This window comes from Oryza brachyantha, chromosome 10 (assembly GCF_000231095.2).
Source record: "Oryza brachyantha chromosome 10, ObraRS2, whole genome shotgun sequence".
NCBI classification, from domain to species: domain Eukaryota; kingdom Viridiplantae; phylum Streptophyta; class Magnoliopsida; order Poales; family Poaceae; genus Oryza; species Oryza brachyantha.
Window position 1 is genome coordinate 3,978,318 of NC_023172.2, and position 16,796 is coordinate 3,995,113.

The following is a 16,796-nucleotide window of genomic DNA, read 5'->3' on the forward strand; positions in this document are numbered from 1 at the left end:
ATAATAGTTAGGATGGATCGAAAGCACGGTACTCACGCATATGACTGAGGTAGTTGTCATATGTTGATGAACACTTGGGATTTCTCCGACATGACAACCCAGGTCGATCAGATAGTTGCTTTAGAAACAAGCACATGTCTTCCTTCAACGAGTGGTTAGTTATTCCCTAGTGCGAATCCTAAAGGGTTTTCTCCGACCCTGAGGGAAGCATCATTGATGTGGACTACCTGTCGGAAACCTCTTCAATTGGATTACCATGATCTCATCATGAGGGGAGGGTTGATGGTATGGGTACTATTGGATGGATAATAGTTAGCATGGATCGAAAGCACGGTACTCACGCATATGACTGAGGTAGTTGTCATATGTTGATGAACACTTGGGATTTCTCCAACATGACAACCCAGGCCGATCAGATAGTTGCTTTAGAAACAAGCGCATGTCTTTCTTCAATGAGTGGTTAGTTATTCCCGAGCGCGAATCCTAAAGGGTTTTGTCCCACCCTGAGGGAAGCATCATTGATGTGGACCACCTGTTGGAAACCTCTTAAATTGGATTACCATGATCTCATCACGAGGGGAGGGTTGATGGTATGGGTACTGTTGGATGGATAATAGTAAGGATGGATCGAAAGCACGGTACTCACGCATATGACTGAGGTAGTGTCATATATTGATGAACACTTGGGATTTCTCCGGCATGGCAACCCAGGCCGATCAGAAGGGGAGGATACTGAAGTGGTTGTCCTGAATAGTTGCGTTAGAAACAAGCACATGTCTTCCTTCAACAAGTGGTTTAAGAACAGAATTGCGATCAAGCAGAACTTATCCAGTGAAACACTGAAGTGGTTGTCCTAGGGTCCTGAATGGAGTGTCACAACCTGGCAAGGATATGACAACCTTTCACACGATCAAGCAAGATAGTAAATGCACAGTGCAGAATAGTGGGTTGCGCATTGAGGCCGGTAGCGACGATGGTGGTTGGCGTGATCAGTACTACGGTAGAGTAGACAAATATTGGAGCTAGACTACTTGAAGTTCAAAGTCCCATTGTTTCTTTGTCGATGGGTCAATCTTCACAATGTAAAAGTTGATACGGAAGGTTTCACCACTGTCAATCTGGCTAACAACGCCTACAGGGATGAACCTTTCGTTCTCGCCAAACAAGTTGTTCGTGTCTTCTATATACTTGATCCGTGTAACAAGAAACTACATGTTGTTCGTGATGGCAAAAGAAGAATTGTTGGAATTGACAATATCACATACGAAGATGACTACAACCAGCACGTGCATGGCATAGGTCAAGAAATACCTCTAGAACGGGAGGAAGAAGAAGATGATGTTCAACATGCCCGCGTTGACCATGAGGAAGGATTATTTTTGTAATTTATGTCCACATGCATGCATATGAATGTAATATGTTCACAAAGCTTCTACGATGATTCTGATGCAGTGGATGAATTTATGATTATTTTGATGCAGTGAATTTTGAATTAATGTGATGAAGGGGATGAATTTTTCGATGAATTTTGAATTATTATGATGAAGTGCATGAATTTTGGATAAATTTAGGATTATTTTGGTGCAGTGGATGAATTTTTCATTGAATTTTGGATTATTTCGATGCAGTGGATGAATTTTTGTTGAATTTTGAATTATAATGATGAAGTGGATTAATTGTGGATGAATTTAGGATTATTTTGATGCAGTGCATGAATTTTTCGATGTATTTAGAACTAATTTGATGAAGTGAATGAATTTTTTTGATGAATTTAGGATTATTTTGATGCAGCAGATGAATTTTTCGATGAATTTTGAATTATTATGATGAAGTGGATGAATTTATGATTATTTTGATGTAGTGGATGTTTTTATTTTACTAATTAATTAAAAAATAATGCACTGCTCGGGCAACATGGTAAAATAAAAACATGGGTCAACCTTACCTCTGACGGGCGCCGACTATGGGCTCGTCATAGGTAAACATACGTATGACGGGTTGTGACACAAGAGCCTTCAAAGGTCACAGATATCTTTGACCCCTGTTGACCTAGGGTTCGGGCTCTTGAAGGTTAACCCGAGCACTCTCTCTTTAACTCTCCACATCACTCCCCGCCATTGCCGCTACCTCCCAAACTTCCCCGCCGCCTCCCCACGCTCGCTGACTGTGCCATCACCGCCGCCGCCAGACCTCGCCCTAACATCGTCGTCGGCGCGCCTCCTCGACCTCGCCAACGGCTCTGCCTTCCCAGCCTGCGCCCTCGGCCCCGCCGGCCGAAGGCCCGTACGCGACCAGTGTGCCGGCTCCCCGACCTCGCCATCGGCGCCGCCTTCCCAGCCTGAGGCCTCACCCCCGCCGCCCTACCTCCCTGACCTCGTCGTCGGCGCCGCTTCCCCCCTCCCCCTCCCTCTCACTACAATGCACTAGATCAATCTTTGGATGAATTTACTGTAATTTTCATGCAGTGGATAGAATTTTGGATGAATTTATGATGGTTTTGATGCAGTGGATGAATTTTAGGATGGATTTAGAATTTTTTTGATGCAGAGGATGATTTTTGGATGATTTTAGAATTATTTTGATGCAGTGGATGAATTTTTCGATGAATTTTGAATTATTATGATGAAGTGGATGAATTTAGGATTATTTTGATGCAATGGATGATTTTTGGATGAATTTAGGATTAATTTGATGAAATGGGTGATTTTTTCGATGAAGTTTGAATTATTATGATGAAGTGGATAAATTGTGGATAAATTTAGGATTATTTTGATGCAGTGGATGAATTTTTCGATGAATCTAGAATTAATTTGATGCAGTGGATGAATTTTTCGATGAATTTTGAATTATTATGATGAAGTGGATGAATTTAGGACTATTTTGATGGAGTGGAGGAATTATGGATGAATTTAGGATTATTTTGATGCAGTGCATGAATTTTTCGATGAATTTAGGATTGTTACATTCTAGTGGATGATTGGTCAGTGATGAATGCTCACGAACAGATTATTTGCACTGATTCTTTTTTTCGTGCTTAAAAGTTGCCTGCTTTACGGTCAAAAATAGATTATCTGCACTTGTTCTTTTTTTCGTGGTTAAAAGCTGGCTGCTTTACGGTCAAGAATAGATTATTTACACTTGTTCTTTTTTCATGGTTAAAAGTTAGTTGCTTTATGGTCAACAACAAATTATTCTTATTTTCTAGGTTAAAAGTTGGTTGCTTTACGGTCAAGAACAGATTATCTACACTTGTTCTTTTTTCGTGGTTAAAAGTTGGCTGTTTTATTCTCAAGAATAGATTATCTACACTTGTTCTTTTGTTTGTTTAAAAGCTGGTTGTTTCATGCTCAAAAACAGATTATCTACACTTTTTGTTTGTTTAAAAGTTGGTTGTTTTATGCTTAAGAAAAGATTATGTACGCTTGTTCTTTTTTTTTAAAAAAAGTTGGTTGTTTTAACGTCGCATAATTTCTAAGCAAGTCTAAGGCCATACCTTGTTCTTAAAAATATGAAATTACATGTTCCAAAAATGATAGAAGGCTTGTAAGCATATTCAGATAAATAGACCATGACAACGCCCGCCGCATCCCCGTCCGCTGCGGTGCCACCGAGGCAATAGGCAGAACCCGACCAAGCCACAGAGGCAGTTAGGGCAATTGAACGCACGACGATGACATCAGTGCTCCAGGCACAAGAGGACCCAACTGTAGAGTCGGTCCCAGCTGGTCATCCATCGACGACGGCGGCGGCCGGACAACTCGAACCTCAAGGTAAATGATAGGACAAATTTTCAATACATGACAATTTCGCCACACCAACCTCCTGTCTATGTTATAGCTGCGCCGCATAAACAACAGACCTCGATGTTGGCGGGATTAGTGCAAGTAGGTCGAGTAGAAACCCTTGGACACAAAACAAATGGCCAACCAAGGTGCAGGTCACAAGAGAGGTAGATGCTAGTGGTAGGCCCATAGCGCTGAGACGTGTCATAGAAAGATGGTCTAACTGTTGCGGGGTGGCGACACGTGACAATTTTGGCATCCTAAACAAGGACATAGGGAAGGTCTCAGAAGCCGAGAAGGAGCGAGCTTGCACGGCTATGGAGAAATTGTTCACATTTCTGGATGAAACAAAAGACTGGCTTAAGCGGAAGGCAATCCAGAAGATGGGTAAAGCTTGGAAGAATTGAAAGTCCAAGCTCCTAAACGAGTATGTCATCCCGCCTGGCAATCGGACGCTGTTCGCTGAGTAACCTCAAATTACGAATACAGTGTGGGAGCAGTTCCACCAGCTGAAGAACACCGACGAGTTTAGGGACAAGTGAGGCACATCGCCGATTATAACAGCGGAATGAGCACTTGCATCATTTAGGCACGATCGGGTAAATCGGCAAGAAGCACATATGGGCACAATAGGATGCAGCCGCTGCAGCTGCGAATCTCCTCGCCCCATTCTCGGACATTCAGAACTAAGAGCTCGCAACTGGGCAAGGGCAAGCGTTAAGGTCAACCCGGACGGCTCCATCACATTTGAGAACAAAAGTGATGTCATCGTCTGTCAGGACCTGGTAAGATCGGACCTTAGCATAAACAATTCCCGTTTGTACGAGGTGAATGATTATTAAAACATTTCTTGCTTTTTTATAGATGAATTTGGTTGCTCAACAAGCCTCAGAGGGCGAGGTGGAGCCCGTGCCGAAGATGCGCGAGGATGACATCTAACGAAGGTGCTTGGAACCAAAGAAAATCCTGGCCGGGCGCGGGGAATCAGTGTCGATGTGCCCTAGAAACATGGCCTGCCACAGTAGAGCTCCTAGTACAGGAAACGGAAAGTCTCCAAAGAAGAGAAGGACGCTCGTTTGAAGGATGAGTTTAAGGTGGAGGTCATTCAAGAGCTACAGGCAAGCATGGATGCCAAGGTGGAAGAAAGGGTTAACAAGGTCCTGCCCGACATGAACATATCCCGATGCACACCACAAGTTGTTCATCCAACTCCTCGAGCACATCATGACGTGAGCTCTATCCATGGTAGGAGCAGTTGTGCATCCACAGAGGTGCCGGCCCCTGGTTTCCCTATCGCACCACAAGCGGTAGTGGACATAGAGGTAATTGATGTTTTACTATTCAAATATACTCCAACACTTTTGCACATTCAAATATTAATTCGGAAATTTACAAATGCAGAACGTAGCGCAATGTGCCCTATTGGAGAGGGTCCACCCAACATTCACTTAGGAAGTCGTCGAGGGCATGGCTTTCAAACCCTCGGTGACAGAAAAGGTCCATGGTGCAGCCCTGCTATCTGGGTACGCCAAGGTGTCCGTCGATTTAGTAAAAGATAACTAGTCGGCCTATCCACTGCCTGTGGCCCCCAATGATGAGATCATGACTTTGGATGATGCGTGCAAGACATTCATACAGTGGCCTAAGGAAGACAATTGTCAAGATGACTCCTCGTTGAAGTCGACAGACAGAGCTCACACCTCCCAAGTCCCCCAAGTCAAAGTTTTCTATTAAGGCTCCGCGTGGATCGGAAATCTCGTTACCGCATCCACCGGATACACCTGATATGGACTTGGCAGATGTTACTCAAACCTTAACTCCAATCAAGACCATAAGAAAGGCCGATAGCTCCCCACCAATTGTCAGGGGACCACAGAAATATGACCGCGGGGGCGGTAAAGTCAAGGGGAAGGTCGAGGAGTCAACGCCGACACCCAAAAGGAGGAGGCTACAACTTCATGGCCGGACACCAAATTGAGGAAAGTCCAAAAGACATCGGCCCAATTTGAATTAGGCAAGCCATTGGTGGACGACAATCTGTTAGTCCTGATGGGCATTGCCAAACGGAATATGAGGGACTCATCAACAATAGGACATCACGACCACCAGCCTTTCCTGTCGGTGTCCGCCTATATAACTATTGGCTTTGATGACCTCTTCGACCTGTTCAGGATTCGGAAGTTGGACACATGTCTTCTAAAATGCTACTCCTTGTAAGTGCAAACCTTACTCCTTCCGATATTAATGAATTATGTCCTACTTAAATTAGTGCTAATACGTACATGATTTAAGGTTGTGTTGGATCGAGAGTCGTCGCCTTGGTAACCAGGTTGGGTTCCTTGATCCATCGATGATCAACGAGGTTAATTTACGGCAAAGCTTCGACAACGTAGTTGAATATGTCAACCGGTGTTTATGGGCCCACCAAGACAAGGAGTACATCATGTGCGCACACAACCAACAGTAAGTACCTAATACCCTTCGTGTATATCAATTCTGGTGTTACAGTTCTTAGTACTAACGCTAGAATAACCACCCTGCAGGCAACATTGGGTTCTCTTAGTCATCATACCTAAATGGAGTAGGGTCGCCTATCTTAACTCCAATAAGACCAAGGAGTATGATTTCACTAGAATCATCAGGGCCTTAAATTTAGCTTGGGGCCCATATGTGGCAAAGGGTGGTTGGCACAAGAACGGCAAGAACAAACTTTATCATGACACCAAGTTCGCATGTGCACAATAGATCGAAGGCCAATATGGTTCCACGTGTGCCAAAATATGTCAACACTTCTAAGAGCGGTGAAAGATTTCGACCCTGAGGTTGTTGCTAATGGCAAAGCTCATTTCAACATCAATTTTATTCTTCTAAACATTTTAACCCGTGATTTATTTAACAGAAAGGTAAAGCTGGCACGAAGATGTACATATGAGGACAATACAGCTTGTCCTTGTTTTTATGTTTCTATGGTATGGAATGCAATGTAACTTACTCTCATTTGTACAATATTACGACAGTATGCTAAATTTTTGTCAGTTTTAATAAATTACTAATTACGTTGGGCTATTCAATTGGTTTCTCAATTTTAAATACGACAACCATACATGGAGGTTCACAACGACATGATATATGCAAGGTATGAATGTTTGGCTTTCATACTTTTTGCTGGGCAAATTGTTGCCATTTCAATCGTATATTTTGGGCAATATGTTGATATGGGTGTGTAATTTGTACTGCCGTATGTGAAGTTGGGCAATATGTCAACTTGGAGAGAACGTGTGAATTTAGGCAATATGTGACTTAATTACATGTGATTTTTACTGCCATGTATCTATGTTTTTTTCAGAGGGCATGGCTAACGAATCCTGAGGCTAGCCAATTTTTAGCATTTATTTTTCTAAATTTAACTCATCACTGATGGGTCGATAGTAAAATCCATCATAGGTAGTTACTCCTCTAGCGTGTTCTCACCCATGAACCGTCACTAGTGTGTTACCTATGACGCGTACTACCTTTGAGCCCGTCACAGATGTGTTACCTGTGACGAGCCGTAACCGGTCTAAGGGTACCGGTGATCAACACCTTTGATGGGCCGACAAATATAAACCCATCAGAGGTGGGAGTTACCTTTGACGGCGCCGTCAGAGGTGACTCCACTCACCAGTGACCACTGATCATTGACCATGGCCAAAACCGTCACAGGTGAGGATTTGGGCCCATCCCACGTAATAGTAATATAAATATGACATATATACATTGACTACTCATGGATGAATGGAGATAATCTAACTGGCAAAGCTCCATAGAAATTGAAATAAGAACTGGCTCATCACTATGGGACTCCTTTAGATCAACAGTCATACCATTACAACTGTGATAACTGTTGGTTTTTCTTGCGAACTGGTACTATTGTGTTGTTGATTATTCTTGATATAATCGGGAAACGATAGAAACTGAGCATCTCTGTGGTTATGAACTGGCACTAATACTTGACAGACCTTATAGTTCGTACCATCGAACCAGCAGTGGTACTTTAATGATAGTTTTTTAGGCTTTATTAACGTTTGGTATGTAGTCAAATGAAGATAGAGTCTAAATCAAAGGTGTCACGCCCGGAGTTTCATCCCAAGCCTAAATATGCAAAAGAAATTCGTAAATAACAATTGGCTTAATTAACTCAGGAAAAATCCCTCTAAAGGAATTAATTTAATTAAATCGAGATTCGCAAATCGATTAACTGGATTTAAACTCAAATTGCAGAAGTATAAATTTGGCCAAACAAATTAATTTAAAACTCGGCAAAAGTGGGGCTTTCATTTTTCCCTCCTTTTTCCTTTCTTTTTCCCTTCCTTCTCAAATTGGGCCGAAGTCCAATTTTCCTCCCTTTCCTTTTCTCTTCCCTTTTTCTTTTTCCTCTCCTCCTTCCCGGGCCGGCCCAGCCGAGCCGGCCCATCTCCCCGCTCGGCCGGCCCAGCCGAGCCAGGCCTCCCGCCCTCCCGCGCGCGCTCCCCTCCACCTGGGCTGCCAGCCGCTTGGCCCAGCTGGCCCACGCCCGCGCCGCGGCGAAGTCCGCCTCGCCTCCCTCCTCCCTTGCGCCACTGACAGGCGGGCCCCGCCTGTCAGCGACCGAACCCGGGCGCCGGCCGAGTCCGCCTCCGACCCGACTCCTCCGGACGTCGCGCCGCCGCCGCAACGGCCGCCACCGAGTCCGCCGCGTCGTCGACTCGGTCTCCACTGGCCATCTCGCCCTAGCCGGCGCCGCCACCCTATAAAGCCCCCACCTCTCCGCCCCACCGCCACTTTTCGCCTCCTCCGTACACCGCCGCTTCCTTGCCGCCGTCGATCGTTTCCGCTCGCCGGACGCCGTTCGTTGCCGCGGGACCGCATCGCCACCGCTGCCTCGCCTTCGCCGACCTTCCGCCGGCTTTCGTCGCTGCCGGTGTGCACCCGAGCTTCCTCGCCGCCTCCTCGCCCTTTTCGCCGTCGTGCCCGACTTCGTCGTCCGCGCGTCGCCGTCCGCGCTCGCGACGTCGCCGCCCCGCTCCGTTCGCCATCGCCCGTCCCTCCTCCTCGCCAACGTGCTGCCGCCTTCCATTGCCGCTGGTGAGCTCTCCTCTCCTCTCTCCCTCTTTCTTTCCTCTTCGCCGCCGCTGTCAACCTCCCTGTGCCGTCGGCAAGCGCCAGGAGCCACGCACCGCCGCCGCCGGGTCGCCGCCCGACGTCGTCGCCGTCACGCCGTCGTTGCCGTGCCGTTCGCCGTCACCGCCGTGCACCACTACTACGGTTGCGCCGTCGTCGTGCGCCGCCGCTCCGGTCGCGTCTGCCGCTCGGCCACCAAGCTGCGTCGCTGCTTGGCCGACGCCACCTCACTCCTCCCTCGTGCTCCCGTCTAGCTCCTCTGGCCGCACCAACTCACGCCACCGCCCCGCCGCCTGCTGCCTAGCCACGCCACAGCCACGCCACCTCCTCCCGCGCGCAACCATCGCTCCGCTTTCCCCGGTCGCGCCGTCGCTCGCCACGGTCGCCGCCAATCCCGCCGCCCCACTGCATCCCCCTCCTCTTCCTCCGTGCGCGCGCCGCCCAGCCGTCGCCGCCTCCCCGGCCGAACGCCGCATCCCATCCCCCTCTCCCTCTTTTTCCTCTCCGTGAGCCATCGCCAGGGATGCCGCCGCCGCCGCGCGCCTGTGCGCCTTGGTCGTCGTCTCTCCCTCCCGCGCGCCGTCGCCGTCGCCCGTCGCCTCGCGCCGGTGGTCGCTGACACCGTCGTCGCCCTCCGGTCGCCGGTCGATGCTGCCGACGTCATCGCCCTCGCGCCACCGGTCATCGCCGTCGCCACCCTCCGCCGCCGGCGCCGTCTTCTCCTTCTGGTCGGGACCGCCTCCCCCTCCTCCTCTGCTCTGGGCCACTGACGAGTGGGCCCTCGTCAGCCGTCCGCCGCCCCCCCTTCCTCTCTCTCCTCCCCGGGTCCCACCTGTCAGCCTCTCCTCTCCCCTCTCTCCCACCGACAGGTGGTCCCCACCCGTCAGCGCCTCCTCTCTCCTCCGCTGACGTCAGCAGCCCCATTAATTGCGCAATAAATCAATAAGGTTTTCTGTTTAGTTTAAAAACATAGTTAAACTTCAAAAATTCATAAGTAATTCATCTAGTCTCTGTTTAGGTCCATTCAAGTTTCATTAAATCCAGAAAAATGCCAAGAATCCATTAAAAATAGTTTCTTTCTCTGTTTCAGTAGTTTTTAGCCTGTTTTTCTTGTTTTGCCTTGTTTGTCGTAGGTTTTGACATCGTCGCAGCGCCGTTCGTTCCCGAAGTCGTCGCCGAAGTTCCTCGTGGGTCTAAGCAAGGCAAGTGGCACCCTTCTTTGATCATATTGAACCTATGTTTATAATATTTCTCGCTTTACATTCAAACATGCATTGCTTTATGCAAATGTATTTAGTTTATTTATCTATTGGGCAATTACCAATATATCCATTGATTCCCATTCATTATTATTGTCATTCCAGGGTTAATTTGACTAGACTTAGGGTTAGGCAATGCTTAGCCATGCTTAGTTCAACTAGCACACCAATTATCATTTAATCACTGTTACACATTGATAGACCATTAATAATTTCCCGATGTGGATTAATATAACTAAAATATTGCTTATGGTGGGCTGTGGGTGCATGGTTTTGAGAGTCGTGCCCATGGCAATTAAGGACCAGTTCTCAGGAAACCCTGAAGGTCTTACACGTACTAACCACAAGCCAGAATGGGCAACGGTGAGACTCGTAATCTAGCTTGTCCCTATTTGACGTACCGAGGCAAGGGTAGGCGTGATGGAGTATGGACGGGCAATCGTGGTGTAACGAAAGCCTCTGCTGCTTCCGGATCTACCAAGGCACAAGAGGGGACTGCTCGACTTGGTGTAAAGGAGGGGGTGAAACCTGAAGTGCGGTGCGATTGTCTAAGGAGGGTTAGGTGAAAGGTCTTATCATGGTTTCCGTACTGAGGTATCGTGGTGATACGTTGGGCCATGGTAACATGCTTGGCAGCCATGTCTTGTGGGTATAGTTGTACACCTCTGCAGAGTAAAACTATTCGAATAGCCGTGCCCGCGGTTATTGGGCGAACCGACAGATTCACTGGGATTAGTTGAACCATTAATAACCTGATTAATCTTGGAACTGGTTTGACCCTGCGCAATGTGGTGTAACGTTGGCAGTGGTTTGGGTCTGTCGCAACGTGGTTTAACGTTGGGCAGAGGGTTGACCCTATCGCTACGTGGTGTAACGTTCGACAGTGGTTTGGGCCTGTTGCAACGTGGGGTAACGTTGGACAGTGGATGTTTATTTTAAATGCTTACTTTACTTTTATTTCAGTCTATTTTATCTACTGTTTTGCTAAATTACTGCAGCTTTGTGCAATTTAACCTTAGCCTATCCCTTGATACCCTATTGCATTCATTATTCTCCTCTCTTGGGTGTTACTTGTTGAGTACGGTGGTTTGTAATCAGCCTTGCTTAATTTTTTCCCCAACAGAGAAAGTTCCAGAGTTCCAGTCAGAAGGTTGTTCCAAAGGTTGAAGTGAGGTTCAGTCCGCCATCGAGAATGCCTGTGGTGTGGAGCCGTCATCGCCAGCTGAAGCTGAAGATTAGATGATCTAGTCTTGTTTTTCTTTTCCGCTGCATTTCGATAGATAATTGTTTTTATTTGTTTTTAAGTCGTGGAACTGTGTATTGATTTGTCATAGTGTATACTCGGGCTGATGCCTGGACCGAAATTTAATACATGCTATTGTTCAGAAATTTGGTGTAAATTTCTGGGCGTGACAAATGGTCCCTACAAACTAGTTTGCAGCCGGCAACCTTTTTATTTGACATAGTTTACATGCATGTCCTAATGCATATTAGATTTTTTTTTTGCCAACACTAAATACTCAGTGCAGCATACTACCTCCATCTTTTAAACGAATGCTGTTCTGACTTTTACTCGCATTTGACAATTAATCTTGTTCAAAAGTAGCACAAATATTAGAAATCATATCTTGCTCTTAAAATCCCTTTAGGAATAAAATCAGGTCTCACAACAAACTAAACAAATCGTCATATTTGATATCAACCAGTCAAAGCGTCATATGTTTAAAAATGGAGGGAGTACTATTTTCAGATAACGAATGTCCCAACTAGCACAACATTTAAATTACCACAAACAATGGATAGATGTCCATAACCACAATACATAGTATTCCTTACAACAATATATAACTACATTCACTTTTTATTGTCCATGGATGTTGATCCAGATTCACAAAACGTCAAACAGTAACTGCGGCAGCGACATAACTAATTAACATTCTGCCGTGTCCACGACATTGTTACGTGCATATGTCTGATATACATGCTCGTACAAATTCCCATCCAAGTCTCAGGGAAAATTACATGCATTTGAGTGTGATCGCGACTACTTCGCCGCAGCGTACGTCGAGCGTGAGGAAGGGCCACTGGCCGTTGAAGTTACCCGGGGGGTCGTAGTTGCTCGTGATGGACACGCCGCGGTTGGCGGCGCACACGACGCGGGCGCCGCCGATGCGCACCGACTTGCGCCACACCACCTGGGTGTAGTGGCCGCACACCTTGCCGGCGTCGCAGGTGTTGGTGCTGTAGTGGTAGTTCTTCTTCTCCCCCACCCACGACGCCACCGCGTCGGCCGCGCTCCACGCCCGCGCATATTTAGACGAGAAAGGTCCTCTTTTTGACATATTTTTGGTTAAAATACCAAAATAATTTTGCACAAGTCGGATACAAAAGGCTCTAACGAGCCTTCAAGGCGTCTTGGCTACTTACAAATAATCTAATTGTCTAAGAGTAACCTGTTATCACGCCCAGAAATTTACACCAAATTTCTAAACAATAGCATGTATTAAATCTTGGTCCAGACATCAGCCCGAGTACACACTATGGCAAATTAATACACAGTTCCACGACTTAAAAACAAATAAAAACAATTATCTATCAAAATGCAGTGGAAAAGGAAAATAAACTAAACCATCTAATGTTCAGCTTCAGCTGGCGAAGACGACTCCACGCCACAGGCATTCTCGACGGCGGAGTGAACCTCACTTCAACCTTGAGAACAACCTTCTTCTGACTTCTGACTCAAGCTCTGGCACTTGCTCTGGTGGGGGAAAAATTAAGTAAAGCTGAGTACAAACCACCATACTCAACAAGTAACACCCAAGAGAGGGAAATAATGAATGCAATAGGGTATCAAGGAATAGGCTAAGGTTAAATTGCTCAAAGCTGCGGTAATTTAGTAAAACAGTAGATAAAATAGACTGAAATAAAAGTAAAGTAAACATTTAAAATAATCATCCACTGTCCAACGTTACACCACGTTGCAACATGCCCAGACCGCTGTCAAACGTTACACCACGTAGCGACAGGGTCAACCCTCTATCCAACGTTAAACCACGTTGCGACAGACCCAAACCACTGCCAACATTACACCACGTTGCGCAGGGTCAAAGCAGTTCCAAGATTAATTATGTTATTAAAGTGGTTCAACTAACCCAGAGAATCTGTCAGTTCGGCCAATAACTGCGGACACGGCTATTCGAATAGTTTTACTCTGCAGAGGTGTACAACTTTACCCACAAGACATGGCTCCCAAGCATGTTACCATGCCCCAACGTATCACCACGATACTTCAGTACGGAAACCATGATAAGACCTTTCACCTAACCCTCCCTAGACAATCGCACCGCACTTCAGGTTTCACCCCCTCCTTTACACCAAGTCGGGCAGTCCCCTCTTGTGCCTTGGTGAATCCGGAAGCAGCAGAGGCTTTCGTTACACCACGATTGCCCGTCCATACTCCATCACGCTCACCCTTGCCTTGGTACGTCGAATAGGGACAAGCTAGATTACGAGTCTCACCGTTGCCCATTCTGGCTTGTGGTTAGTACGTGTAAGACTTCTAGGGTTTCCTAAGAACCGGTCCTTATGCCATGGGCACGACTCTCAAAACCATGCACCCATAGCCCACCATAAGCAATATTTTAGTTATTATTAATCCACATCGGGAGATTAATAATGATTACAACCATTAAAGGTGTATCAAAGTGCAACAGATGATTAAATAATAATTGGTGAGCTAGTTGAACTAACCATGGCTAAGCATTGACTAACCCTAATTCTAGTGAAATTAACCCTGGGATGACAATAATATTAAATTGGAATCAACGGGTATATTGGTAATTGCCCAATAGGTAAATAAAGTAAATAAATTTGCATAAAGCAATGCATGTTTGAATGTAAAGCGGGGAATTTTATAAACATGGGATCAATATGATCAAAGAAGGGTGCCACTTGCCTTGCTTAAACCCACGAGGAACTTCGGCGACGACTTCGGGAACGGACGGCGCTGCGACGGGGAAAAACCTACGACAAACAAGGCAAAACAAGAAAAATAGGCTATAAAACTACTGAAACAGAGGAAGAAACTATTTTTAATGGATTCTTGGCATTTTTCTGGATTTACTGAAACTTGAATGGACCTAAATGGAGACTAGATGAATTACTTCTGACTTTTAGAAGTTTTCTGGGTTTTTTAACTAAACAGAAAAGTCCTAAATCAATTATTGCGCAATTAATGGGGCTGCTGACGTCAGCGGAGGGGAGGTGGAGCGCCGACGGGTGGGGGCTGCTTGTCAGCAGGTGAAAGAGGAAAAGGAGCTGACAGGCGGGCCCGGGAGGAGAGAGGAAGGAGGCCGGCTGACGAGCGGGGCCGCGTGAGAGAGAGAAGAGGGGTGGGAGGCTGACGGGTGGGGCCCATTGGTCAGAGGGAGAGAGTAGGGGAGCGGGAGATCAGCTCAGCCGGGAGAGGAGGGAGGCGACGGCCGGCGGAGCGGGCGACGGAGGGCGACGACGGTGGGGCGGGCGGCGCCGGTAGAGAGTCGGCGACGACGACGGCGTCGACCGGCAGTGTGAGGACGACGACACGCAGCGGCGAGGGCAACGCCGGGCGCAAGACGACGTGCAACGGCGCACGGCGTCGAGGACGACGGCGACGGCGCGCGGGAAGACGGGCCAATCGCGCAGGAAGATGCGCGCGTCACCACTACGGCGTGGCGGCGGCGACGTCGGGCGGCACTCCGGCGACGACGTCCGGCGGTCCACGGCGCCCGACGACGGTGCGGGTAGCCCGGCGGCGGCGTTGGGACGAGGGAGACGGGGACGCTCACCGGCGGAGGCGAAGTTGGCAGAGGGTAGGCGACGTGGGGGGACAGGGGATGATGGCTGACGACGCGGACGGTGGCGACCGGGCGGAGGGATCGTGTGCGGTGGCGGTGAGGTCGAGCGCAGTGGCAACCGGGTGGCGAGAGGAAGCGCGGGCGCTGGGGATGCCCGCCAGCGACGACGAAGGCGTGGTTGCGACGGTGGCGCAACGGGACGCGCGATGACGACCAGCGGTGACCGAAGGCGGCAGCGGCGGCGCAGATCGATCGCCGGCGGTGAGGGTGGTCGGGCGCGGCGGTGGCTCGAGCGGATGGAGAAAAACGGCGGCGGCACACGAGAGAGGAGGATTTATAGGGGAAGGTGGCGCCGGCTAGGGCGGGGCGGTCGTTGGAGACCGAGTCGCACACGCGGGCACGGCGGCGGCTACCGTTGCGGGCGTGGTGGTTGCGGCGGTGGTGGCGGGGAGGCGACACAAACTTCGGCACGGGGCACGGCGCTGGGCTGAGGCGAGGCGAACGGGTTGGGCCGGCGGCTGGCGGCCTAGGCGGGAGGGAGGAGGACGCGCGGGCAGGCGCAGCGTGCGGGAAGGCCGACTCGGCTGGGCCGGCCGAGCGGGGGAGGTAGACCGGCTCGGCTGGGCCGGCCCGGGAAGGAAGTGGGGAAAAAGAAAAAGGAAAAAGAAAAATAGAGAGGAGGAAAATTGGACTTCGGCCCAATTTGAGAAGGAAGGGAAAAAGAAAGAAAAAGGTGGGGGAAAAAGGAAAGCTCCAGTTTTGTCGAATTTTAAATTAATTTATTTGGCCAAATTTTATAGTCTGCAATTGAAGTTTAAATCCAGTTAATCGTTTTGCGAATCTCGATTTAATTAAATTAATTTCTTTAGAGGGATTTTTCCTGAGTTAATTAAGCCAATTATTATTTACAAATTTCTTTTACGAATTTAGGTTTGGGATAAAACTCTGGGCATGACACCTGTGGCACCAAGAAAACCACACGGGTTCTTTTAGAGCTAACTACACGTCGATGACCAGAAAACCCTTCGAAAGAAAAGTTCTCGGGTCGGCAAGCGCACTAAACTCCAAACTCCTTAAACTCTACTGCAAACAACTTAATTTCGTACCATTGGTTTACCTGCAGTACACAACACATCTATGGAGCTAGACACAACACGCAGTTTTGACACAACTAAAAGTCAAAATTTTGAAATCGACTCATGATGCATGCCTAACAAAGAGGGAAAACACAACTAAAAGATAGTATTTCTGATGATTTTTGCAAATCTTTCGATTAGTTTTGAAAATATTAGTTGTAAATCTGATTCTTAACGATTTCCAACCTAAACTTATAGGGTCACAACCTATGGTCAAGCCAGGCTCTGATACCACTTCTGTGGGGATATACCTGAAATAAACAGGGATCCCACACGCACAACTGTCCAGGATTCAGTTGCGCACAGAAATGGTATAAAAGCACAAGCTCAGCGAGGAAAACTTACTTAGCAGCGGAGATATGGCACATCGGCCTAGCTTTTGAAAAGACCACCCAAGCAGCAAGCAGAAGACCCAACAACATCACAGGCGAGCCTGAGCGAAGGAAGCGACCCTAAAACGAGCAACCTTGACGAAGTCCTGCTTTTCTGAACCACATTTTATGCAAGAGGTGAGTACAAACGTACCCAGCAATCCACGATCCAATAATACAAGTAGAACACATGTAAGTAGTACAAGGATATAGGGTTCATCAAGATGGATTGATAACAAGCCTATTATAAATTGTTTTTCCCTACTTTGGTAAA

The 16,796-nt window shown here is 47.6% G+C and overlaps 1 pseudogene; it reads right to left on the reverse strand.

Moving 5' to 3' along the window:
• Positions 1 to 12,198: 12,198 nt before the first annotated feature.
• Positions 12,199 to 16,796, reverse strand: part of LOC121055545 — a 32,600-nt pseudogene continuing 28,002 nt past the window's right edge.